Here is a 27504-nt window from a genome sequence, read left to right as displayed (position 1 = left end):
CAGTCCAAGGGACTCTTAGAGTCTTCTCCAACACTACAATTCAAAAGCATCAATTCTTCAGCACTCAGCTTTCTTTATAGTCGAACTCTCACATCTATACATGAAGACTGGAAAAATCATAGCTTTGACTAGATGGACCTTTGTTGGCCAATTAGTGTCTCTGCTTTTTAGTATGCTATCTAGATTGGTCATAGCTTTGCTTTCAAGGAGCAAGCGTCTTTTAATTTCATGGCTGCAGTCACCATCTGCAGTGATTTTGGAGCCCCCAAAATAACTGTTTTTGTTTGTTTGTTTCTCTTGCTGTTTCCATTGTTTTCTCACCTATTTGCCATGAAGTGATGGGACAGGATGCCATGATCTTAGTTTTTGAATGTTGAGTTTTAAGCCAACTTTTTCACTCTCTTCTTTCACTTTCACCAAAAGGCTGTTTAGTTCTTTGCTTTCTGCCATAAGGGTAGTGTCATCTGGGTATCTGAGGTTATTGATATTTCTCTATATTAGACTCTGACAATAAGAGGCACTGTAAGGAGACTGCAAGAATGGAGGGGAAAGTGGCTTCTTTCTGTTTTTCTTCGGTAGCAGGTGGACTGGTCCACGGCTGGTCCCTGCAGCCTTCCTAGCAAGGACAGTCAATGCCATGCACAGCTGTCTGTTCAGAAATGTTCTTTACCAGGAGGGCATGCTGCTCTCCTGGTCCTGGTGAGTGACCTTCTGCAACTGCCATAGTGGTTTGTATGTTTTCAGAAAACCTGCACCATTTCTCAGAGGTCTTAATTTTATTATTACTGAGCCTCCCATCTGTGAATCTTACTTGCTTTTAATTCTGCCAGCACTAAGGGTGTTAGCTGTTTTCTGCAGTCACTCTCTCTGTTGTATTTTTTTTAATTTAATTTCATATAGGAGTATGGTTGATTAACAATGTTGTGTTAGTTTCACAGGTACAACAAAGTGATTCAGCTGTAGATATACATGTATCTATTTCTTCAAATCATTCTTCTGCCCTTCCAATAGAAGTTTACCATTTTTTTCTCAACTAACAGTTCTTTAAATGTTCCCTCCTGAAATTTCTGGTATGGTTTCTACCTCCCCTAACTGAACCCTGATTGATTTAATTCATTAATTATCACCCTTTTCTTCTCTTTAAAAATGTGAAAATTTAAGGCCATAAAATTGCTCCATTTGTATATCTATTACCCACAAGCTGTACCACATAAGTCTCTATTTTATCTATGACTAACTAATAAATATTTTTAAGTTTCCACCCTAACTTCCTCTTTGTTCCAGACATGGAACTATGCTTCAAACCCCTTTTTTTTCATAAATGTATCATTTATTATTATTTTTTTCCTATCTAATTCTGCTGATATTCACAAAACATAATCTGAATGATACTAGTCCTATAAAGTGTTTTAGGTCTGTTTGTAAAGGCTATTTCATCTCTAATTTTATGGTTATTTCAATTATCCCCTGCAAAATACTAAACTGTCCTCAAATTTGGTTGCTGAAATAATAATTTATTTTTTTCTCTCATGATTTTACAACTTAGAGATTGGAGTCTCATGTGGAATTTCAGTTAGATGGAGACTGATACTGGAGCTATCATCAGGCTCAAGAGAGCCAGAAATTTAAGAAATCTTCAACGGTATTTCTGGCATCTTATTTGGAAGAACTAAAATATCTGGGGACTAGCTGGGCATCTCTTTCCTAGTGTTCACCCCATTTGACTAGCTTAGGTCTCTACTCTGTGGTGATTCCAGCTAATTAGACTTCTTATATGGGGGCTGCTGGTCTACCCAAGAACATATATTTCTGTTGACTAAGGTGAAATTTGCAAGTCTTCTTGTATCCTAACCTTGGGAGTTGCTTAGCATAACACCTTGTTGGTTACACAGGGTATTCCCATATTCAGTTGTAAGTAGGCATACACATGATGTGAGTACCCAGAGGTGTGGTTCATTTCACAGTCATCTTTGTAGACTACAAGGATGTTCTTGCATGGCCTTTTGAAGGTTAAATGTGCTGTTCTAATCTTCTCTACCTTTGTGTTTCATATTTGTCCATTTTGATTTCTTCTTTGTGCTAGATATTGTTTTGAATTCTTTTTATTTATGCATTCTTTATGCATTGCTTTTATTACTGTTTTCTTTCTAATTATTAATCTATGTTTATAATAGTCTGAATGATGTCAGTTTTTCTAAAGTATGGTGTGACCCTGCTGGATTTCCTAATATCTTAGAGAGTTGCTTTAAAACATCCTGCTATGAGATTTGGTTTTAATTCTACTTAAAGTTATGTCAATAGTGGCTTTCTAGTTTTTGGAGGTATATTACACATAACATATTTAGAATTTTTTATCTCCCTAGTATTTTGTATTTTTTCTCATTTTGTTTATGTCTCTTTATATTATTTATTTTTAATTATATTTTGGTCTCAAAGCTATTTGCCTGAAATTTACATAAATATGCTAGTCTAATTTTAGTTAGTATTGACTTGTTACATTTTTCCATACTTTTCTGTGTCCCTCCATGTTAGATCTGTCTCCAGTATAGATCACATAGTTCTGCTTGTTTTTAATTTAATATATTCCAACAAGTTTTATATTTTAACTGGAGAGTTTAAGCAATTTACATCAATTATGTTACACTAGTATTTGGATTTTTCACAGTCTTGTTTTTATACCTGCAATTTGACATTTATCATCAGGATTTTTTTTTTTTTTTACATTTTTTCACTTCTTTCTTGATTTCTGTTGCACTAATGAAGCAGTAATTTGGATTTTTACAGCAACTTTATTGAGATGTACTTGATATACAAAGAACGGTACATATTTAATGCATACAGTTTGAGGCTGGACATATGCAAACACCTGTGATAACATCACCACCATCAAGGTAACAGACGTGTCCAGCACTTCCCAGAGGTTCCCTGCGTCCTTTTGGTTTTTCTGTTTGGTTTTATTTGTGGTAAGAACACTTCACATGAGATCTACCTCCTAACAAAATTTCCAGTGCATATTACCATATTGTTAACTACAGGTACTATGTTAAAGAGCAGACCTCTAGAAGTTCTTCATTTAGCATAACTGAAGAATACGAATTTTAATGTTATTCTTTCTAAGACAATATCAATGTGCTCCTTTAATTAAATGAAATAGAAAATGAACCAGTGTCTTTGCTGTCATTGTAAACATTATAAAAGCTTTAACGTTTTAATTCTGACTATCCTTACTCGCAATGTGCATGTTTCTCCCCAGCTGAAGTTTAATCTTGTTTTATTTATAACCTTTAAACATTATATAATAACTGTTTAAAATTTTTACATGACAATAATATAGCTCCCTTTCTTTCTTCTGTTTCAGACTTTTTATCTGAGGTTAATTTCCTTCCACTCAAAATTCATCCTTTAGCTTTTTTTTTTTTGTGAAGTAAACTCTGTAATGATTTTTAAAATTCTGAATGCCTTTCTTTTGTCCTTGTCCTTGAAAATTATTTTTGTCTTAGCACATTGTAGATAATATTCCCTTGTCTGCTGGCTTCCAATGCATGCTGTTGATAATTCAGCTGTCAGATTAATTACCGTTCTTTTGTCAGTGATCTCTTTTTCTTCTCTGGCTTCTTTCAAAATTTTTTCTTTGCCCATGTGTTCTACAGACTCATAGATTGATGACTGATTGATTAATTGATTGACAAAGACAGTGATATATACACATGTGTATAAATATATGTATATTTCATATACATATGAATTTTAAAATTTATTTTGTGTGGGTTTTTCATGTGTTTTATAGACTTATAGTTTGATAACTTTCAACAATTCTGAACACTTCTGACATTATCACTTATAATATTAACCTTTCCAAGTTTTCCCTATTCTTATTTTTCAAACTTCTTACACTGTTCTCCATACCCAATTGCCCCTTTTAAAAAAAAGTATATTTTTAAAAAAACTATATTTTTCATCTCTCTGTCTTTCTGAAATATATTCAGTGTTGTTTTAGATCTTTTCTTCAGATAACTACTTATTTTCAGCAGAATCTAATCTGCTCTTTTCACCTCTTTTCTTTAGTTCCTTTTTTACTTTATCATATTTTTCATATCTGAAACTCAATTTGCTTCTTTTCCACATGTGTGTGGTTGTTTTATAATCTATTTTTCCTTGCTTATGATGTCAGTCTTTTCTGTTTTGTCTTGAAACACATTAAATACACTTGGTTTTTATTCTGTATTTGATCATTTTCCTTATGAGAGGATTCTACTCTCTGCTGTTTCTTTGGCTCTAACTCATGGTTTCTCATTTATTTAAATGATATATGATCTTTGACTCTGAGGTCACATTCCTTGGGAAATCCTTTGCAGTAATTCTTTGAAAGTTAGGCTGAAGTTGGATTTTTCCAGAGACTATTACATTTGATCCCCCAGTTATTACCTACTTGAAATTATTTCCTTAAGATGATTTTAGTTATACATGGTAACAGGAATTAGAGCTCAAAATATAAGTGAGGCCAGTTAGTTGTTTATTAATTCTCAAAGGCAACTTTTTCCTCTTCAACCATTGCCAAGGTCAGAGGAGACAGGGTTTGGTTCCATATTGTCTTCTTCTAGGTAATATGTTTACTTATCACAAAGCCTTACTTTGAAAGAGTAGACCTTTGGATATGCAGACTGATACTGGGTTTCCTATTACATTTTCACTTTATGAGGCCCTAGCCTTTATTTCTATTCTCTTATATCCTGCATAGCTTTTAAAACAGAATCCTTGAGCTAGTGAGGCTCATCTCAAGGTGAAATTCACTTCAAGTGCTAGCCTACCTCTCAGGATGCTCTTCTCTCTTTCCTTCCTTTTTTCTTTCACTCTTTATTTTTTCTTCCCCATTCCCTTTTTCATTCTTTATTCCTTCCTACTTTCCTTCCTTCTTGTGTGTGTATGTGTGTCTGTAGATTATAGGTACTTTACATGTTTGCCATGTCAATGGTAGATATTTTAAAAATGGATTTAAAAATATTTTATCCAGAATAATTATTTCTTTTCCATTGTTAAGTGATTTAGAATAACCAACCGAGAAACTAAAGTCCTCTAGCTGCTGCTGCTGCTGCTGCTAAGTTGCTTCAGTCATGTCCGACTCTGTGCGACCCCATAGACGGCAGCTCACCAGGCTCCCCTGTCCCTGGGATTCTCCAGGCAAGAACACTGGAGTGGGTTGCCATTTCCTTCTCCAATGCATGAAACTGAAAAGTGGAAGTGAAGTCGCTCAGTCGTGTACGACTCGTAGCGACCCCATGGACTACAGCCTACCAGGCTCCTCCGCAGTTTCTCATGAATCTTTAGCACTTACTAATGATGTGTCCTTCAGAATTCTTATATGCTATAAATCTGTGGGGAGAAAGTGGTGACTGAGCATGAGAGGTGGGGAGTGGGAAGAAGGGTCCTAGGTCTTTCCATTTATATTATTGAGTAGACGTAACTTGGGGAAAGATGTTTGGCTGGGGGAGAAGAAATTAAACAGAAAAAGAATTTTTTTAAACTGTCCCACCCATTTGGAGGCACCTACTGGCTTACCTTACTGGACTAGATAGAGATGAGTAATTACTTTTCTAATGTGTATTGTGTGAGGTTCCTAGAACATACAATTCATGAAAATGACCCTCAGGCCTGCTTTGATAATCAGTCTTACAGCCCCCTCTGAATCAATTTGTTGAAATGCCCAATTTACTAATGTTTTTCCTAAACCAACAACCTGGAGTGTGAAAATACATGAAATACAGCAATGGAATATATCAACATTTTCAGTTTCCCCATCTTTGAAATGATACGAAAGCAGTTTCATGTTGTAGGTGAAAGCAGGTTCAGTTTGTACTTGAGGCAACTATAAGAAAGGTGTACTTTAAACACCCAAAATGGAAATAGTCAGTATAACACTGAAATTTTTAAAAATCTTGAGGCTGATTTCACATTTCATAAAGAACAGAATTCTTTGAGAGGACAAGGCTAAAGAAAGGAGAAAGAAGAAATATACCCAGTACTTGCTGCTTGTCTCCCTAGCTAGGATCCAGCATTGCTTTTAAATTTATGAGATCAGAACATCAAAAGATGGTAGCTAAATATATTCAGATAGAGTGGAAATTTTGACATAAACTTACTGACTTATTTTTCCCCTCAAGAAATGAGTGCATGTGTCTTACAAGCTATTTCTTAGGATTTGATTTACATAGAGACTTATTTGTTTAGGAAAGAATTAATAAACACGATTCCAGAAAAAAGCAACTCAATCAGATGCTCTGAGACTGCAGTGCCCCTGCTGATTGACCCCATTATGGTCCTATCAGAGAATAAGAACATGACCACTCAGAGCATTCCCCACCAACGCAAGGCCATGGTGGGACATCCAGCAGTACCATGGAGGGACCCTTCCCTTCTGTGCACTTTCATGAAAAGGTTAGAATCTGTGGGCTGCTGAACTCATATTAAGCCTGGCACAGAGGTTGATTTGCCCAGCAGAGCTTGTAAAATGTTTACAGTATTACGACTTTAGTTGGAAAGCTCCTGAGGGTAAATAAATGCACAGTGGGGTTTTTTTATACACACACACACACACAAGTATTACAGAGCAGAAAAAATTAGTGTATAGAATGATATACATCACTGGTTAAATATCATAAGAAAATGTTAAATGGAAACAACAAACAAGAAAAGCATGTTGCAAAAACAACAAACAAGAAAAGCATGTTGCTGACACTTATGTAAAAAATTGTGAAGCATAAAATGAGAGTTTGTATTGTATATCAATGTATTCCCATGCAGTAAAAGTTCAAAAACATGCTTATGAGTGATTCACTTCATCTTGAGGATAATAGTTATCTTTAGGAGGAGAGGGAGAGGAAAGGGGAAGGACCATGGATTTTTCATAATATTTTATATTTTATTTTTTAAAAAAGAATCAGTTGATACAAATGTGGCAACTAGCAAAATATGCTTTATTCTGGTAGAGATTACGTAGATGCCTAGAATATTATTTATCTTTGCTTTTCATTTTATATGACTTATTATTAAGCTTTAAAAAATAAAAAAAAACACTATCTAAATGACTACCCCTTCTACTTTAGTGTTCTGTGATCTTAAAATGTTATAAATCCATCCTGTCCAATATGATAGCCACTAGACACATGTGGTTAGTGATCATTTAAAGTGTGGCTAATGCAACTGAGGAACTCAGATATTAAAATTAAAAAATTAAAAACTATGTCTGAGTAGTGGCTATTTTATTAGACAGTATGAATCTAGAATATAAGCTCTGTAAATTAAGGCAGAACTGGTAAGTCCTCATTAACTATTCTACCTCTTAGAGGCAGACTCAGTCCCAGTAGGTATCCCATACATAGGAATGTATGGAATAGGAAAAAAAAAATGTAATAGGGAATCGCAGTGCATATTTTCCACTTTCCTCCTGTGAGTTGACTGACATATAGTATCACACATTCAGCAGTCACTCAGTCATGGCCAGCTGTTTGTGACCCCATGACTGCAGCACGTCAGGCTTCCGTGTCCTTCATTATCTCCCAGAGTTTGCTCACATTCTTGTCCATTGAGTTGGTGATGCCATCCAACCATCTCATTCTCTATCACTCCCCTCTTCTAGTGCTCTCAATCTTCCCCAGCATCAGGGTCTTTTCCAGTGAGTCGGCTCTTCACATCAGTGGCCAAAGTAGTGGAGCTTCAGCTTCAGCATCAGTCCTTCCAATGAATATTCAGGATTGATTTCCTTTAGGATTGACTGGTTTGGTCACCTTGCTGTCTAGGGGACTCTAAGAGTCTTCTCTAGCACCACAGTTTGAAAGTATCTATTCTCCAGCATTCAGTCTTCTTTATGGTCCAACTCTCACATATGTTCATGACTACTGGAAAAAACCATAGCTTTGACTATATGGACCTTTGTCAGCAAAATGATGTTTCTGCTTTCTAATACGCTGGTTAGGTTTGTCATAGGTTTTTTTCAAGGAGCAAGTGTCTTTTAATTTCATGACTGCAGTCACCGTTCACAGTGATTTTGGAGCCCAAGAAAATAAAGTCTGTCACTATCTCTATTTTTTTCCCATCTAATTGCCATGAAGTGATGGGACTAGATGCCCTGATCTTAGTTTTTGAATGTTGAGTTTTAAGTTGGCTTTTTCGGTCTCCTCTTTCATCTTCATCAAGACACTCTTTAGTTCCTCTCTGTTTTCTGCCATAAAGGTGGTGTCATATGCATATCTGAGGTTATTGATATTTCTCCCACAATCTTGACTCCAGCTTGTAATTCATTCAGACCATCATTTCATGTGATATACTCTGCATATAAGTTAAATAAGCTGGGTGACAAGGCACAGCCTTGATGTACTCCTATCCCAATTTGGAACTAGTTCGTTGTTCTATGTCTGGTTCTAACTGTTGCTTTTTGACCTGCATACAGATGTCTCTGGAGGCAAGTAAGGTGGTCTGATATTCCCATCACTTTAAGAATTTTCCACAGTTTGTTGTGATCCACACAAAGGCTTTAGCGTAGTCGGTGAAGCAGAAGTAGATATTTTTCTAGAATTCTCTTGCTTTTTCTATGATCCAGTGGATGTTGGCAATTTGATCTCTCGTTCCTCTGCCTTTACTAAATCCAATTTGTACATCTGGAAGTTCTCAGTTCACATATTCTTGAAGCCTAGCTTGTAGGATTTTGAGGATTACCTTGCTAGCATGTGAAATGAATACAATTATACAGTAGTTTGAACATTCTTTGGCATTGGCCTTCTTTGGGATTGGAATGAAAAATGCTTTTTTTTTTAGCCTTATTTGTTTATTTATTTGGAGGCTAATTACTTTACAATATTTTATTGGTTTTGCCATACATTGACATGAATCCATCATGGGTGTACATGTGTTCCCCATCCTGAACCCCCCTCCCACCTCCCTCCCCATCCCATCCCTCTGGGTCATCCCAGTGCACCAGCCCTGAGCACCCTGTATCATGCAAAATTGACTTTTTATAGCCCTGTTTCTACTTTTGAGTTTTCCCAATTTGTTGCATATTGAGTGCAGCACTTTAACAGCATTATCTTTCAGGATTTGAAACAGCTCAGTTGGAATTCCATCACCTCCACCAGCTTCATTCATAACAATGCTTGCTAAGGCCCACTTGACTTCGCACTCCAGGATGTCTGGCTCTAGGTTAGTTACAACACAATTGTGGCTAAATCTGGGTCATTGAGACCTTTTTTGTACAGTTCTTGTGTTACTCTTGCCACTTCTTAATATCTTCTGTCTTTGTTAGGTCCATACCAGTTATCTCCTTTATTGTGCCCATCTTTGCATGAAGTGTTCCCTTGATATCTCTAATTCTCCTGAAGAGATCCCTAAACTTTCCCATTCTATTGTTTTCCTTTATTTCTCTGCATTGTTCACTTAAGGTTTTCATATCTTTCCTTGCTCTTCTTTGGAACGCTGCATTCAAATGTGTATATCTTTCCTTTTCTCCTTTGCCTTTAGCTTCTCTTCTTTTCTCAGCTATTTGAAAGGCCTCCTCGGACAACCATTTTGCCTTTGCATTTCTTTTTCTTGGGGATGGTTTTGGTCATCACCTCCTATACAATGTTATGAACCTCCATCCACAGATCTTCAGGCACTCTTGTCTATCAGATCTAGTCTCTTGAATCTGTTTGTCACTTCCACTGTATAATCATAAGGGATTTGATTTAGGTCATACCAGAATGACCTAGTGATTTATCCTACTTTCTTCAATTTAAGTCTGAATTTTGTGATAAGGAGTTCATGATCTGAGCCACTGTCAGCTCCTGGTCTTGCTTTTGCTGACTTTATAGAGCTTTTCCATCTTCGGCTGCAAAGAATATAATCAATCTGATTTTGGTATTGACCATCAGGTGATATCCATGTATAGAGTCATCTCTTGCATTGTTGGAACAGGGTGGTTGCTATGACCAGTGCATTCTCTTGGCAAAACTATATTAGCCTTTGCCCCCTTCTTGTTGTACTCCAAGGCCAAACTTGCCTGTTTCTCCAGATATCTCTTGACTTCCTACGTTTGCATTCCAGTCCCCTGTGATGAAAAGGACATCTTTTTGGGGTATTATTTCTAGAAGGTCTTGTAGGTCTTCATAGAACCATTGAACTTCAGTTTCTTTGGCATTAGCGGTTGGAGCATAGACTTGGATTACTGTGATACTGAATGGTTTGCCCTGGAAATGAACTGAGACCATTCTGTCATTTTCAAGGTTGCATGCAAGTTCTGCATCTTGGACTCTTTTGTTGACTATGAGTGAATGAAGTAAATGAAAGTCACTCAGTTTTTTCCATTTCTTTGCAACCCCATGGACTGTACAGTCCAATGGAATTCTCCAGGCCAGAATACTGGAGTGGGTAGCCTTTCCTTTTTTTATGGGATCTTCCCAACCCAGGGATTGAACCTAGGTTTCCTACATTGCAGGAGGCTTCTTTTTTTTTTTTTTTTTTTTTTTGGTGTAATTGGATTTTTTTTTTTATTTTACTTTACAATTCTGTATTGGTTTCTTAACCAGCTGAACCACAAGGGAAGCCCAAGAATACTGGAGTGGATAGTCTATCCTTTCTCCAGCAGATCTTTCTGACCCAGGAATTGAACCAGGGTCTCCTTTACTGCAGGTGGATTCTTTACCAGCTCAGCTACCAGGGAAGCCCATGGGCTAGTCCATTTCTTTAAAGGGATTCCTGCCCATAGCAGTAGATATAATAGTCATCTGAATTAAATTTGGCCATTCTCATCCATTTTAGTTCACTGAGAACTAAAGTTCACTGAGTTCATTTCAGGAGAAATGTTGTTCACTCTTGCCAACTCCTGCTTGACAGCTTCCAATTTACCTTGATTCATGGACCTAACATTCCAGGTTCCTATGCAATATTGTTCTTTACAGTACTGGACTTTAGTTTTACCACCAGACACATCCAAAATGACATCATTTCTGTTTTGGCTCAATGGACCTATTTGTTATTATCCTATAAAATCAGTATTTTCCAGTAGCCATCCTTTTTATACCTGTACTAACAATTCTTAGTACCTATTTTAATTAGTACATATTTATTGTGCTTTGATATAACCTTGTTCTGGCCTTCTGTTGTATTATGATCTATATTTTAGACATTCTGTCAGTATATAAGGTAGGAGAATAGCATACCAAATATCTCAAAGAATAATTTTTAGAAGTTTATACAGATTATGAGTACTTTAAAATTCTAAAATCCTGAGGTTTAGATAGACAATAAAAAAACAGACAAATAAATGTTTACCAGAAAGAAAGACAAACCACGGATCAGAGAAATTATCAATCTAATGTGAAAGAAAACAAAAGTTGACAAGAAATAATGTAAAAATCATTATTAAAAAACATGTAGATATAAATATAGGTTTAATTTTTGACTAAGGAGCAAATAAAAGATGGGAATAAAAGTTATGTGACCAAAAAGATATTTTGCTTTCATTCCTACTTCCTCTCAAAAATACTAAGAAAGAAACACTTTTGGTGGTATGTAAATTATATATCGATAAAACATATAAAAATACAAGGGAAGAATGGCATGTGAAAAGAATGACTAAAGTCTGAAAAAGCTAACACAAATAAAATATAGATGAAAAGAAAGGAAAGGAAATGGACAGCAATATCTCAGATGACAGAATGTCTTTTCAATTCCCTACCCAAGAAAGAAAAATGTTAAAGAAAATAGAAAGCTGTCTGTCTCAAGAAAGTAGTCAGAAAATTGAAGGGACAGAAATAGTTCAGCAAGGGTAATTTACTTTCCATTTTATCTTGGCACATGAAGGAAGTGGGTAGAAGATAAAGAGGGAGGTCCTTACTGATGGGGAAATGATCTGGGAACTAGTGGACATGCAGTCAAACTTCAGCTATATCTAGGTCAATAAGGATGTATTAAAGTGGCATTATCTATGGATTCACAGTAGCCGCTGGCCAGATGAGGTGAAACTGACCTAGCAGGCAGAAAAATTAAGAGAAAGAATATCAGCTGAATGGGAGTGATTCCCACTAATGCAGAGAGGAATTGGGAAACGACTCAAGACCAACTTCATAAGATCTTTTGGTTGTTTGTGGCCAGTAAAATAAATAAGGGCATAAATGAAAGCAAAATGCTTGATTTCATGGCCCTCCAAAGCCATGATCAATCAAAGGAGAAAACTTTCCTTGCAAATGTAAGAAATCATTTAGTTTTCCCTGAAACTATTCTTCAGAGGTCTCTATATCTTTAGTGCTACAAAAAAAAAAAAAAGATAGAGTTGGTGGGAAGAGAGCCAACTACAGTAATTCTACGCACTACTATTTGGTGAATGTCAAAGTCTAATGGTATATTTCATCAGAGAGCAGTACCACAAACATTTCTGACTATCTCAATCCTTGAAGCAGAATTCCAAACTGAATTGCTTGGACCAGGTCACACCACAACCCTATTTTGGAAAAGCTCTTCAAGAATCTACTGATGAAGATATTATTAACTTCATGTGAGAAAGGTCCCACATGTGAAAAATAAATTTCTTCTAGATATTTAGTTCATTAAAACAGAAAATGTAATTGTAATGTGCCTAATTACAGCCTAGACATGACAACTCAGAATTAATTGTACTTACTGTTGTTGTTCAGTCGCTCGGTGTTATCTGACTTTTTGTGACCCCAGGGACTGCAGCACGCCAGGCCTCCCTGGCCCTCACCATCTCCTGGCGTTTGCCCAAGTTCATGTTCATTGCGTTGGTGATGTTGTCCAGCCATCTTGTCCTCTGGCACCCTCTTCTCCTTCTACCTCGAGCTTTCCCAGCATCAGGGACTTTTCCAATGAGTCATCTCTTTGCATCAGATGACCAAAATACTGGAGCTTCAGCTTCAGCATGAGTCCTTCCAGTGAATATTCAGGGTTGCTATCCTTCAAGATTGACTGGTTTGATCTCCTTGCTGTGCAAGGGACTTTCTCAGGAGTCTTCTCCAGCACCACTTCTTTATATGCACCACCACAATTTACAGCACCACCTGATTTATGACTTCCTACCACCTGCCAGTCACTGTTAGGGCTTTACATAAGTCATCTAATTGTCACTAAACTCTGAAGAAGAGATTATTTGCCCCTTATTGCCCTAGAGTAGGAAATGGCTAAGCTCTCCAGTATTCTTGCCTGGAAAATTCCATGGACAGAGGAGCCTGGTGGGTTACAGTCCATCAGGTCACAAAGATTCAGAAATGACTGAGCAACTGAGCGTGAACTTTTTTTTTTTTTTTAAGAAGAAAGAAACTAAGGTTTAAGGAGATTGAAGCATGTGCCCCAATGAAAAGCTGTTATTTAATCTTAGCTCTAGTGGATTCCACAGGCATGTCCTTGTCATTTATCTACACTGCTCTTCAAAGAAAGAGATTTCAGTAAGGACAGGACTTCTTTGCCCAAAACTCTATAAGCAAGTTGATGTGTGTATGAGTATATACGTATATATAGATATGTCCCACATAATGGGAGGAATGGACAAGTGCTATAGAAAATCAGAGAATTCTTAAAAACTAGTGACTTTTTAAAAAAAAAAGATTAACATCTGAGTTGGAAAATAAATATAGGGCATGTATAGCCATTTGAAAAAAAGAAAAAAATGGAAAATAAACAATATACAATAATGTTAGAAGCCACCTCTTGAAAAATCAAATTCACTCAGTACCGATGTCGTTTTCTTTGCTCTCAAATTACTAAGCTCTAAAACATATTAAGAATAAGGTTGAGAAGTATGTAAAAGTAAGCCATTTATACTCTCCTGGGGAGAGTATAAATTACAATAACCTCCCGGGATAGAAATTGGGACAATTTGCCATTTTTCATATTCAGCAATGCTATTTGAAATGCTTATACTCCTTTCCCAAGTAGTTTCTCTTCTCTTTCTTTATGTAAAAGGAAATTGTGAGTACAAATATAAAGCTTTGACTAGAAAAATATCACAAAGTTGATTGAGAAGTAAAAAACTGGAAACAACACAGTGTCCAACAAAGCATATGAAGAACTTAAATATGTGCTAAAATATAATAGAATAATGGATGAGATTTTTGAGAAATAACTAAGACAGTGAGGAAAAATTCACATTTAATTAAGTGAAAAGTGATGTATAAAATGTTACACATCTCCTAATCTCAATATACACATATATGCATATATTATTAATTCATTCATGTAGATATATTAAAATATTAGTAACTACAAGGAACAAAATGTTAACAAAATTTTCTCTCATATTAAGATTATAGAAATTGCTCATTTTGGATACCTTATTCATTTCTCAAATATTCTGAAGTTTAAAATATATGTGTGTATGAAAACATTAATTATTAAATTATGTTAATCTAATAATTAAATGAGAATAGAATCAAGGACACTGAGAGAGAAGATATTCCAAGCAAAATTTCATGGATAAGATTTCATTTGGAGAACCAGATTGCTGGTTAAGACACATAAAAGATAGTGTATCAAAGAGAGATTCTAATTAGAGAACAGGATCAACAAATATAGACTATTATAAAGGATGCCTATGGAACTTAGAATAGATCAGCCAGGAAGAGGATGGAAAGAGAGCACTGAATTTAGAATGTTATTAGAGTTAGAATAAGTGCAAACTCTGTATTAGAGGACAAGGGACCTTGGGCAAGTAGCATTCAGGTGATCATCGCCAATCAAGGAAAACTGTCCACTCCCTTATTCATTCACTCAGTGATTTACTCATTTAGAAAATATCCTGATTAGTTACTATGCTCCAGGTCCTGTTTAATTTATTTACTTATTTTATTGAAGTATAGTTGATTTACGATATTGTGTTAGTTTCAAGTGTACAGCAATGTGATTCAGTTATACATGCATACATTTTTTTTCAAGATATTTCCCCTTATAGTTTATTGCAAAATGTTGAGTATAGTTCCCTGTGCTACCCAGTAAATCCTTGTTGGTTATCTATTTTATATACAGTAGTATGTACATGTTAATCCCAGTGTTCTAACTTATCCCTCCTCCATGACCTTTGGTAATCATGGGTTTGTTTTCTGTCTGTGGGTCTATTTCTGTTTTGTATACAATTCATTTTGTTTTTTTGTATCATTTTTTTAGATTCTACGTATGAATGGTATAATGTGATTTTGTCTTTGCCTGACTTACTTCACTTAGTATGATAATCTCTAGGTCCATCCATGTTGCTGCAAATGGCATCATTTTATTCTTTTTTTATGACTTTATTCATTTTGTGGTTTTTTAATGTGCCATTATATAAATATACCACAACATTATCTATTCGTTTGTCAGTGGACACTTAGGTTGCCTCTATATCTTTTCTATTGTAAAGGTGCTCCAATGGGGTACACGTATCTTTCTGAATTATGGTTTTCTCTGTATGTATGTCCAGAAGTGGGATTGGTGAATCATATGGTAGCTCTATTTTTAGTTTTTTAAAGGAAACTCCATCTTTCTCCATTGTCTCCAGCACCAATTTACACAACAGTGTAGGAGGTTTCCTTTTTCTCTATATTCACTCCAACATCTGTTTGTAGATTTTTTGATGATGGCCATTCTGACCAATGTGAAGTGATGCTTCACTGTACTTTTGTTTTGCATTTCTCTAATAATTAGCTATGTCGAGCATCTTTTCACATGCCCTTTGACCATCTGTGTGTCTTTTTTGGAAAAATACCTATTTAGTTGCTAGAAAACATGAATGAATCAGACCAAGGTCTCTACTTGTTTAAGGAGTTTGCAGTATAAAACATAAATAATCTTATAAATTTTATTCTTTTTTGCTTCCTGAATTCCACCCTAAATCTTAAAGAAACTCCAGGATCCTGTTGTGTCCAGTTGTAACAAAGTAATCCATGTCTATGAAAGTTGTTCACTTGTTCAGTGACAGGGAACTTCAAACTTCCATCATGTAAATGAAGGAACTAGGCCCTGATCTTGCTACTCAATGCATTTCAGTCTCACATATGGAGTCCTCACTATATCTTCTTGCCTACCTCTTAGATACAATCAACTTCTCACTCATCTCCCAAATAGATCACACCCTTCTAACCTGAACTGTCTTTTCCCAGTCTCTACCTGACAAACTACTCATCTTTTACAGTCATATCATATGTTACTTTTTTAGAGCAGTTACTCAACCATAATCCTTCCCTTATTCATACTCTTCAACCACTTTGTTTATTGAACTTACTGGGCTTCCTGGTGGTTCAGACAGTAAAAAATCCACCTGCAATGCAGGAGACCTGGGTTTGATTCCTGGGTTGGGAAGATCCGCTGGAGGAAGGCATGGCAACCCACTCCAGTATTCTTTCCTGGAGAATCCCCATGGATAGAGGAGCCTGGTGGGCTATAATTTATGGTATCAGAGAGAGTCAGACACAACTGAGCAACTAAGTACACCACATATTTGACTGGCTCTGCAACCCCCTATATTCAAGGTATTACTCCATTATATGGCTTCCCAGGTGGCACTAGCAGTAAAGAATCCACCTGCCAATATAGGAGATGCAATAGATGCAGGTTCAATCCCTGGGTTGGGAAGATCCCCTGGAGTAGGAAATGGCACCCCACTCTAATATTCTTGCCTAGAGAATTGCATGAACAGAGGAGCCTGGAGGGCTACAGGCCATGGGGTTGCAAAGCTTTGGACACAACTGAGCATGCACGCACACACACACCTACTCTATTATATAATTCCTTCCATAAAGTGCAATGAAGAATAAATGAAAAATTAAAGTGACCCCATAAGACCCTTAATGAATCTATAAACACAGGATTAAAGTAATTTATGATACTATTAAAATAAATTCTGGCTAGAAAACCAATGGAGAGAACTTCATCAACTGACTGACTTACTCTTTATTCATTTATATTGTTAATAGGAGTGATTTTCAGACTGGATAACAAACCATTAGTGGTTCATAAAGTCAATTTAGTGGGTCACAATCAGCCTTTTTAAAAAAGAAATAGAAAAAGAGAAAAGATTAGGAAAACATAAGACTATATGACCTACAGTAAAAGAAAGTATTGTGTTATTGAAATTCTGGTTCATTGTGTGTGTTTATTATATTGTGAAGAAAAGTTATTTTTATCATAGGTCATGGATAAAAAAATTTAAAAAGCACTTATATAAAATTTATGTCACTTTTCTGTCATACATTCACACCCATATGACATGTTACTTCTTAAATTATCCAGTATTCCTACACTCTGTAAAGACCAGCATTTTCTTAGACTGCTTACTTTCTCCTCTCATGGTTACAAACACTACAGTTGAATTTCTTTTCAGTTGTAAAATTTTTATTACTTAATGTGAGTTGTGCACATTAAGGGCATGATGAGATGCATTATAGATACTGAGATGTCAGCATTGCTAACCCACTAGATCAGTGATCTTACCCTCTTCTTAGCCGAAACCCAAAGGCTGAGCAGTTCAATCTATGATTAAGCAAAGTCACAAATTATCCTGGTTTGTGGATCTCCAGTGCTCGGGAGAATTGAATTTCCCAAGATTTCCCATGGAATATGCCAAATTATAGTACATCTCCATGGGCTGGCAATTGAACCCATTTAGGGTAAGGAACAATGTCCTTTTTAATAGTTATATTCCTCATCATGACCAGCATTGACTCCAAATAAATGCTTAGTATTTATTGACTGAAGTTTGCTTGAAGGGGACACTAATTGAAAAACAGATGTAAGAAAATACCTGTTGTACATTTGCAACTAGAGAATCTAGACACCCTGAATGTTTGAAGCATTTTTAAATTACCATTAGCAATTTTTTGATGGACGATATCTAAAAATATATGAAACTGATGTGGAAAAGCTAAAATTAGAAGAATTAGTATAGTTTCCAAGTATTTAATTAAAGCAAGCAAACATTTTTCTCATTACAAAAATAGCAGAATCAGAAAATGGAAACAGTAAACTGGTTAGCTTCACTCTCCTAAAACAAGGTAAAATGTATAAGCAGCAAATTCAGTTCAGCTCAGTTTAGTCACTCAGTCCTGTCCAACTCTTTGCAACCCCATGGACTGCAGCATGCCAGGCTTCCCTGTCATTCACCAACTCCTGAGCCTGCTCAAACTCATGTCCATTTAGTTGGTGATGCCATCCGTCTCATTCTCTGTCATCCCCTTCTCCTCTTGCCTTCAATCTTTCCCAGCATCAGGGTCTTTTCCAATGTTAGTTCTTCACATCAGGTGGCCAAAGTATTGGAGCTTCAGCATCAGTCCTTCCAATGAACATTCAGGACTGATTTCCTTTAGTACTGACCAGTTTGATCTCCTTGCAGTCCAAGTGACTCTCAAGAGTCTTTTCCAGCACCATAGTTCAAAAGCATCAGTTCTTCAGCGCTCAGCTTTCTTTATAGTCCAACTCTCACATCTATAAGTGACTGCTGGAAAAACCATAGCTTTGACTATATGGACCTTTGTCAGCAAAGTAATTCTGCTTCTTCTGGGTCAGTTTTCCAAAGGCCCATTCAATACAGTTAAAGGTCTCTCCTTTGCCCCCACCCTACTCTGTTTTAATGGGTTGAAATCTTGTCACTAACCCAGGAAAAAAAAATGTAAAGGAGTGTATTTTAATGTATAGAGTCTGCTCTTAAAGAGTGAGCTTTGGAAACAGTGTGCTGTGCTCAGTTGCGCCTGCCTCTTTTGCAACTCTATGGATTGTAGCCCACCAGGCTCCGTTGTCAATAGGATTCTCCAGGCAAGAATGCTGGAATGGTTTGCCATTTCCTTCTCCAGGGGATATTCCTGACCCAGGGATCTAATCTCAGTCTCCTGTGTTAGCAGGCAGATTCTTTACCACTGAACTACTTGGGAAGTCCAGAATCAGCCTCTAGTTGTCTAATTGCCTAGGACTTAGAATGAGTTTCTGAGAAGAGAGGATGGCAGAGGATAGTTGCATCATGTTTGCCAGGCACCAAGGGAAGAGCTTGTTTGAATAACCAACTCACCGACAGCACAAGCTTCCTAAAGGGAAATTCAACCTGTTTCAAGCACTTTTGTAAATGCCTCACCTGAATCTTTCCTGAAACTTTTCAAAGCCAGGGAAGCAAAGTAGCAGGTTAGAAAACTCAAATATTTAAAGAGTTTAGGTAGATAAAGGGCTGAGTATAAATGGAATCATTTGTGATTATTCACCTCATGACTATTATATAATTTATGTGTGCTTTTATTTCCTGAAAATATACTTAAGATACCATTAGCAAAAAGCATTTTTAGCTTTCTAAGTAATCACGCCAAGATAAGAACCAACTTGTCGAGAAAGAGAAAGTTTTTCTCAAGAAAACTCAAGCTGAATCATTTCAGGAAATAGATGCAAAAAGTTTTAATTAAAAATAATTTCATGATTGGACAATTATGCAAGTATAGACAGGACTGAAGTAAGCAATTAGAGATATAAGACAGCCAGAGAATGCCAATAGTGGGAATCCATGATCACCCCTAGGTTTAAAGGAGAAGTAGGGGAGAAGGTGCTACTAGACCCAGAAGAGTTGATGCCATGGAGAAGTGGCTGGCTAGTAGATGCAAGGCTGCAGGGAAGCATAGTCACTGCCAACATTGCAACAAAGCAGAAGGCAGACAAGGAAGGAATAACTGCTCCACCCTCTCTCTCCTCTGACTACCCAATCTCCTATTAGTTTCTCCTATCAGTCCAAATAAACCAGAGCTCAGAGGGCAAGAGCCTGGGTCATACAATGCAAATAAACTAGCCTTCCTGGGACAAACAGCAGAGAAAAGAAGGGCAAGATATAGCTGGTAGAGACAATCTGAGAATGACCACTAAACTCATCAGTATTTTTTTTGTCTATAAGTTCTGCAAGAAGTAGGTTGACCCAAATGACCTCTGTTCCCTCAATAAGGGAACAAAGTATTTTGTCAAGTAAAGATAAACCTGTTAAATCTACTATTCTAATGAGCTTGAGGATTTGGTTTATTCAAACAGCTTATTTAAGTGCTTTATTTCAAAGAGTTTACTGGTGGTTTGCTAGTTACTTTTTGGTGTTCCCATAGATACTGCCACCCCCTTACATTTTTTAAGATACTATAAGGTTTAAAGTTCAGTCTTCCAGAGATCTATCCAGGCTCCAGGGCATTTCTCCTGAAGAGGCGTATTACTCTGGTAATGGAATCCAGGAGATAAAGTCCCCTAGACCACTGCAGCACATTTTATCAGTAGGGTAAATGGCTCTCCCATTTCCTATTGCTTGAATGAGTAGTCAGATTCATGAGAGCACATTATGCCCTTCCCCGTGGCACAGGTATGCTCCTAAAAAAAAGGAAAGAAAGACTGACGTGAAAAATGCAAGGTACTTAAGCAAGCAGGACCACTATTGCTCTCTAAAAGATAGATGATTGCAGTGAACATGATGTCTAGAACTGTAGTTTGCCCAAATTAAAGTGGAACATAAAAAATAGGTAAAGAATCTAATTTCCATTTAAAGTTGATATCAGCAGTAGTTATACAATATTATTTGTCAAACCTTGAGGTGATAGACCTGCAGTGCTATGGAGCTGTGGTAATTCAAAGGTAGCCAGGGGCAAGAGAAATATAGAACTCACATCTGCCAAAATAGATCTGAATGTAGAGTTGGCTGGAGAAATGTGGCAGGAGAAATGGCAGGATGCAGTTATGAAGGAGTTACCGATTTCAGCTAATAACATCTGCCTGCCTAATAGGAAATGAGGCGGGAAGGGGGATTTTCTTGAGTTTTCTTCCGAGAAGAGTTGTGGGAGGATCAAAGTTGGGCAATGATTCTTTAATCCTTTTTGACTCTTGTGAAGTCAGGAAACTACTTTGCCATTTATATTTCAAAAGAAAAATTGTGTCCTAGTTGTATTCTCTCTAAGAAGAAAAATTTAACTCTGTCTTACTAAATAAGCTTTTCTGTGAAATCATGATAATGACTGAAATGGGAATTTTGTTCCCAGAGATGTGGACAGAGCACTGGACTAATAGTAAGGAGACCCATTGCTTATTTTGGTCTTTGTGATTATAAGCTGGGCATCAGGCATCAGACACAACAAGAGGATCCTTCAGCCTGGAAAGATCTCAGTCAAGAAGAGGAGATGAATGGATCCTCATATCAAACTCCTCTTGGGAAATGAATCATCATCCATGTGACAGAATTCAAAATGTTGCCCTTGTTTCTGACCATCACATTTGCCTACATAGACATTTCTGAATCTCCATTTCATTCACCTACTGACAAACCCCTGACTACATTCCTCTGATTTCACATCCATTTAGTGGTTTGAATTTAGCGTTCTTATAGATGTGTTATTTGGGCAACTCATATTATCTTTGGGAGTTATAATGATGACAATTATATGGGAAGTTGTACAATAAATATCAGACTTTTTAGTTGCATTATTATGTCCTTACTCATCTGGGGCTCCTTCAGAAAGCTTGTAGTGTCCCCAGTGAAGGGTATATACTTGGACCAAAACACCATGAAACATATTATCTGCTCTCTTATGGTTGCATCTACCAATAGCATCTTACAGTTCACAGATCTAATAGATAAGAACAGGTTAGACATAAAGCAGATACGGATTCAAACTTCTAGTCTGCCGTTTACCAGCTCTGTGAACTTCATTAAGTTGCTTAATGTCTGTTGGACTCAGATTGTCATATATGAAATGGAGACAGTGGCAATCCCTGATATGGTTGTTAAGAGATTAAAGAACAAATTGATGCTGTACATTACGCAAGCCCTCAGATCTAGTGAACTCAGAGCAGATGGTAGCTATTCCTATTCTCTGCCTGATGGTCAGGTGTGATGTATCTGTTGGGCCACTGAGGAACCACCCTGGGAGCTAGGGATCCTTTAACACCCTGTGGCATGTTACTGAGATCTTCTCTGTGCGTCCACCTTTCCTCACTCTCTGCTTGAGAAGTTGTGTTCTAAAGGTCAGGGTGGAAAACATTCTCGCAGTGCATTCTCTCCTCTTGCTGCAGGTAATTTCCTCTGTCCCTGTGTCATTAATGACGTGCTGGTGGCCAAATCAGCCACGGGATCAGTCATGGGACCTAATCATAGCACCGAATCACCTTCATCTCTCTCCCAACAGTCCAGATGGCATCTGAACACTCATTGGTAATAAATAAGGAGAGATTTTTTTAAATGTTTAAGTCTTCTCTAATCAACTTGGATAATTACCTAAAAATAATAATAATTCTGAATCCTCTCTATAACCTGTGTGGAAGATCCTGAAGAAGAGAGCTGCTAATTAGCTATTTTCATTTTAACCTAAAAAGAACAGGACCAAAGGCATTCAGTCAGGAAACTCAAATCACATCTTCAAAGGCAAGTTGGATGGAGAAGTAAGGCCAGTGTTCAACAGCTCCTGCAAAGAAGCAGGGACTGAGGGAAGTGTTAATGTGCACAACGGGCCAATGCAAAGGATTCAAAGTCATCCTAAATTTGGGGGAAAAAAGAGGGGAAGATATTTGCTTCCTGTAAGTGAAGATCTCAACTTATCGATCATGTTGATCTATACAATACATATAGGAATCCAACAAAGTCAAAGAATATAATGAGGATGTTATATTGTTTTTGATAAAAGGAGTCTGACTTGCCCTTCATACTATGTAATCTGCAGAAATGTTAACATTTCATTAGATGCGTTCAGTCTCTTTCAGTTAGGGAGGGTGGCAAAAAATCTTCATGTTGCTCCATGAGGGGCTAAAAGAACTGTTATGGATCCCTCTGTAAGCAGAGCCCTAGGTCTTGATAGATGTCTTACAGAGTTCTAGATGCACCTACTGGAAAATGCGCTTGCACTAAATGTGGACATCGGTAAAACAAAGGATAACAGATTCATTTTAGGTACAGAAAAAGCTGCTAAGAAAATGAGATTAGGGCTGAAAAGTTAAGGGTTTATTAAATTTTGTCTTCCTCAAGTCAGAACTGTATCATCCTTATGAAAATGTTAGCAATGTGTCTGAAGAAAGGGAAACAAGGCATTTTTTTTTTAATAACCTTGCTGTATAGAGAAAATTTCCTTGTGAAAACTGTCAAATTCCTCACATGAGTTTCAAAGATTATATATCACAGAATTTGAAATTCTGGGACCTCAAAAATAAAAATTACTAAGTTATGAGGCCTTACCATGTCTGCAAACTAAGATGAGGATTTTTACTGTATTTTAGATTTCATAAATCTTAAAACTACTAATTAAAGTAATTGTATAGGGAAATCTGTCGTTTTTTTGCCTCTCTATCATCCATCCCTGTTTATTTCAGTAACAAAACCTTAGTTTTTCATGAAACCACTACTATCTACTTATTTCCAGTTCCTAACTGGTAGGAATATTGCCTCCAGGCCCAAATCGTCACCACATGGTTAAGAACTTGCTAAACCTGAAGAAAATGCAGAGCAGTTTGGTAGATAATGTCTCTTGGGGAGGGGGGTGAGGGGTTCAGGATGGGGAACACGTGTACACCCGTGGTGGATCCATGTTGATGTATGGCAAAACCAATACAATATTGTAAAGTAAAAAATAATAATAAATAAATGATAAATGGTTAAAAAAAAATGCAGAGCAGAGCGAACCAAAGAGATGGGGAGAGAAGCTGTGATGTAACTTGAGTCTTTGAACCCAACCAGGTCTGAGGTGGGATACTCTGGACTCTTCCATTGCAGGGGCACAATAAATGTTCTTTCTTTCTTTCTTTATTTTTGCTCAAACCAGACTGAGTTGAGGTCTGTCACTTGAAACTAGAAAGAGTCCTGGCTAATACAGGAATGCAATTTTCATACTTTAAAGTTGGATATGACATCTAGTAAAGAATGTTCAGTTATGTGGAAATGAATCCTGATTTTTATATCAGTATCACTTTTCTTCAGAGGCAGAGGAAAAAAGGAAGTGGGAAGAGAAATGTTGCTAATGAGCTAGTGATGATTAAGAAGAAGACATTTGGAAGAACCCAGTCCTTTTACAGCATGAGAAGGGCTCTAGGAATTACATTAGACCCAGAATAAAGATAACTTTGAAAACTTTGATTGCTAATAAAATACTGCTTAATTTCCATAGGCAAAACTGAAAGAAAAAAAAAACACTTTGCTGGCAGGAATAAAATCTGCATGAAGAAAAAAAATTAAAAGATGGTATTTATGCATTTCTTAATGGTACCATTAAGTCCCCTAGTACTTACAGGAAGGCAGTAATTTACTGGGATCTTAAAAAAGGTGCAGTATATCTGATTAAAGGTCATGCAAACACTAAAATGTTTCTCCCAAAATCTGTCTTAGACAGAAAAATAAGGATGACCAGCTCTTCTCAGAATCTTTCAAGTATACTTACAATATAAGCTTATTAATGACTTTGGTGGTTCGAGTTTTCCCTTAAGCACATGTGGGAAGTATATAGCAAGGTGGCAAAAGCTGAGCAATGTTATTTTTTACATCCATCACGGCTTTATGGGCTGCAAAAAGAATTCTTCCAGCAGAAGCACAAATAACAGCACACTTCCCACTTTTTGCATTAGGTAGTATGGAAAACAGTGATGGTTCTGGAGCCTGTCACGAGCTGACCCTGTCTAACCCTCCATTGGCTACTATACCACTAGATGAGGCTCTCTCACTCTAAACCCTGGCTGTTACTGAATTGCATGCAGTTTCTCAAAGGTACCTTGCTGGCTCTTACTTCCCTATTTCCCTTTCTTTTCAGAGAAAATGCTTCTTACTATACCTGTTTCCCCATACCAAACACACTGCTTCTTCACCTGGTAACCTCTGTATTTCTTTCCTCTAGGAAGCCTTTCTTGACTCTTCTGAATTAGATTAAAGGTCCTCACTAGCTTCAAAGCAATTCTGCATTCTTATTCCACTTGTCTCTGACTTCACATGTTGGATGGACATGAGCTTGGACTAATTGTATCATAATCATGGATGTCAGTTGTGTTCCACTAGAACACGGACTCTCTGATAAACAAAAGCCCTGATTTGTAGTGCTTGCTGATTTCCCTGATGTAACTAGTCCCACTAATTTAAAGCTATAAAGGACTTAAGGATCAGGGAAGAAATTCCTGACATTCTGAATATTGCTCCTGTGGGCTAGAACAAGAGAGCTCTGGCATACCACTGACCTGAATTCAGTGCCAAACAATCCAATTTTCACTTAATTTTTTTCTTTTTTTCCTTCCTTCTTTGAGCCTATTGACTATTTGTTCTTTGCCATCTCCTATAAAAATGACTACAAGCCATTCATAGGATTTTATGGATGTAGAGAAGACAGACACAGAAACACTGGACCTACACTGGATTGTATACTAGATGTAAACTGGTATATGCTGGACTGTTCACTGGATGTATACTGGAATGTATACTGGACCATACATTGAACTGTAAACGGGATTGTACATGGAATGTACACTGGACAGTACCCTGGACTGTACATGGGATGAACACTGAACTGTACGCAGGCTATACACTGGAGAGGACCCTGGACTGTACATGGGATGTACAGTGGATGGGACCCTGGACTGCACATGGCTGTGCACAGTATGTACACTGGATGGCACCCTGGATGTATACTGCCCTGTACACTGGGATGTGCCCTTGGTCTGCACATCAGATGTGTCCAGCTGTACCCAGATTTGCCCCAAATGTGTCCAGATGTGCACTTGGACTGTATGCCAGATGTGTTCCAGATGCTCTGGCTGTGCTCCAGCTCTGCACTTGGACTGCACACCAAATGTGCTCCAGCTGTGTTCCAGCTGTGCTCCAGGGCCACATACCAAATGTACTCCAGCTGTGTTCCAGATGTATCCAGCTGTGCTCTACATGTGTCCAACTGTGTGCAGAAGTGTCCAGATGTGCCTGGGTGTGCACTGAACTGTATACTATACTGTGCACTGGACTGTACAGTATATTGTGCACTGGACTGCAGACTGGACTGAACACTATATAGTGCACTGGACTGTAAAAAAACTGAAGCACCAGCATGTTTTCTGGTACATCATGGACACATTCTTTGAACATACATATGCAAAATACCAAGCTCTAATGATTTCAGAATTTAGTTTATGATTTTTCCTTGAGGTCCATATAGACACAGTCCATTTTCAATTTCAAGATGCCAAAAAAGTTTAAAGGTCAACTTGTTTACATTTTATTACAACCAAAGAGTGATTGATTCTAAATTGTATAATGTAATAGCCCCAAAACAAAAAACAAAAACCCCACAACTAATGTTTTCCTATGAGAAAGTTTGCGAATAAATACTTGTAAAGAAACAATAGAGTTCAGGGAATGTTAAAAAAAGAAATAAATTGACAATTTTGAGGTGTATAGCATAATTGTTTGATTTACCTATATTGTAAAATGATTACCATAATAGGTTCAGCTAACATCCGTATTTTTATAGAGATATAATAGAAAGGAAAAAAGTCTCCTTGTGATGAGAAATAAGATTTACTCCATTAAAATATTCATCTATATTATATATCAATGTTAACTATAGTGAACATGTTGTACATCACATCCCTAGTACTTATTTAACTTGTAAATATAAGTTTGTACCTTTTGACCATCTCTATCTGGGGTCCACTTTCACCACCATCCACCTCTTGTAACCACAAGTCTGATTTCTTTTTCTATGAGTATGGATTGGTCTTTTATTCTTAGGTTGTGCATACAGGTTAGATGATACATTCTTTGCCTTTTTCCGTCTGACTTATTTCACTTAATGTGATGGCTTCAAGTTTCATCCATTATTTTTAGAGTTGAATAATAATCCATTGTGTGTGTAAACACACACATACATATAAATAAACACACACACATGTATACATCCATCACCATTTCTTCAACCATTTTTGCCAGTGGAGACAGGTTGTTTCCACGTCTTTGCTATTGTAAGTAATGCCGCTATGAACATGAATAGGTAGATATACTTTAAAGTTAGCACTTTTATTTCCTGTGGTTATAATCCAAGTGTAGAACCGCTGGATTATACAACATTTCTATTGTTAATTTTTTGTGGAAACTTCATACTATTTTCCATGGTGTCTGTACCAATTTACAATCCCCCTAACAGTGCAAAAAGTTTCCCATTGCTTCACACCCAAGCCAGAATTTGTCTTTTATCTTTTTGATGATGCCTATTCTAACAGGTATGAGGTGATATTTCATTGTGATTTTAATTTGCATTTCCTAATAACTAGTGATGTTGAACATCTTTTCATATATCTGTTGGTTTTTCATACATCTTCTTTGGAGAAATGTCTATTCAGGTCCTTTGCCCATTTTTTAATTGCATTATTTGTTTTTTTGCTATTGAATTATATGAATTTTTAATATATTTTAGATATTAATCCCTTATAAGATATATAGCTTGTAAATATTGTTTCACACTCCATATGTTGTCATTTTAAACTTATTGATGGTTTCCTTTGCTTCAAAGAAGCTTTCAATTTAATATAGTGGCATATATTTGTTACTAT

This window comes from Oryx dammah, unplaced genomic scaffold, assembly GCF_014754425.2.
Source record: "Oryx dammah isolate SB20612 unplaced genomic scaffold, SCBI_Odam_1.1 HiC_scaffold_5, whole genome shotgun sequence".
Classification (NCBI taxonomy): domain Eukaryota; kingdom Metazoa; phylum Chordata; class Mammalia; order Artiodactyla; family Bovidae; genus Oryx; species Oryx dammah.
The sequence above is the reverse complement of the archived record's forward strand: the minus strand, read 5'-3'. Positions refer to the sequence as shown.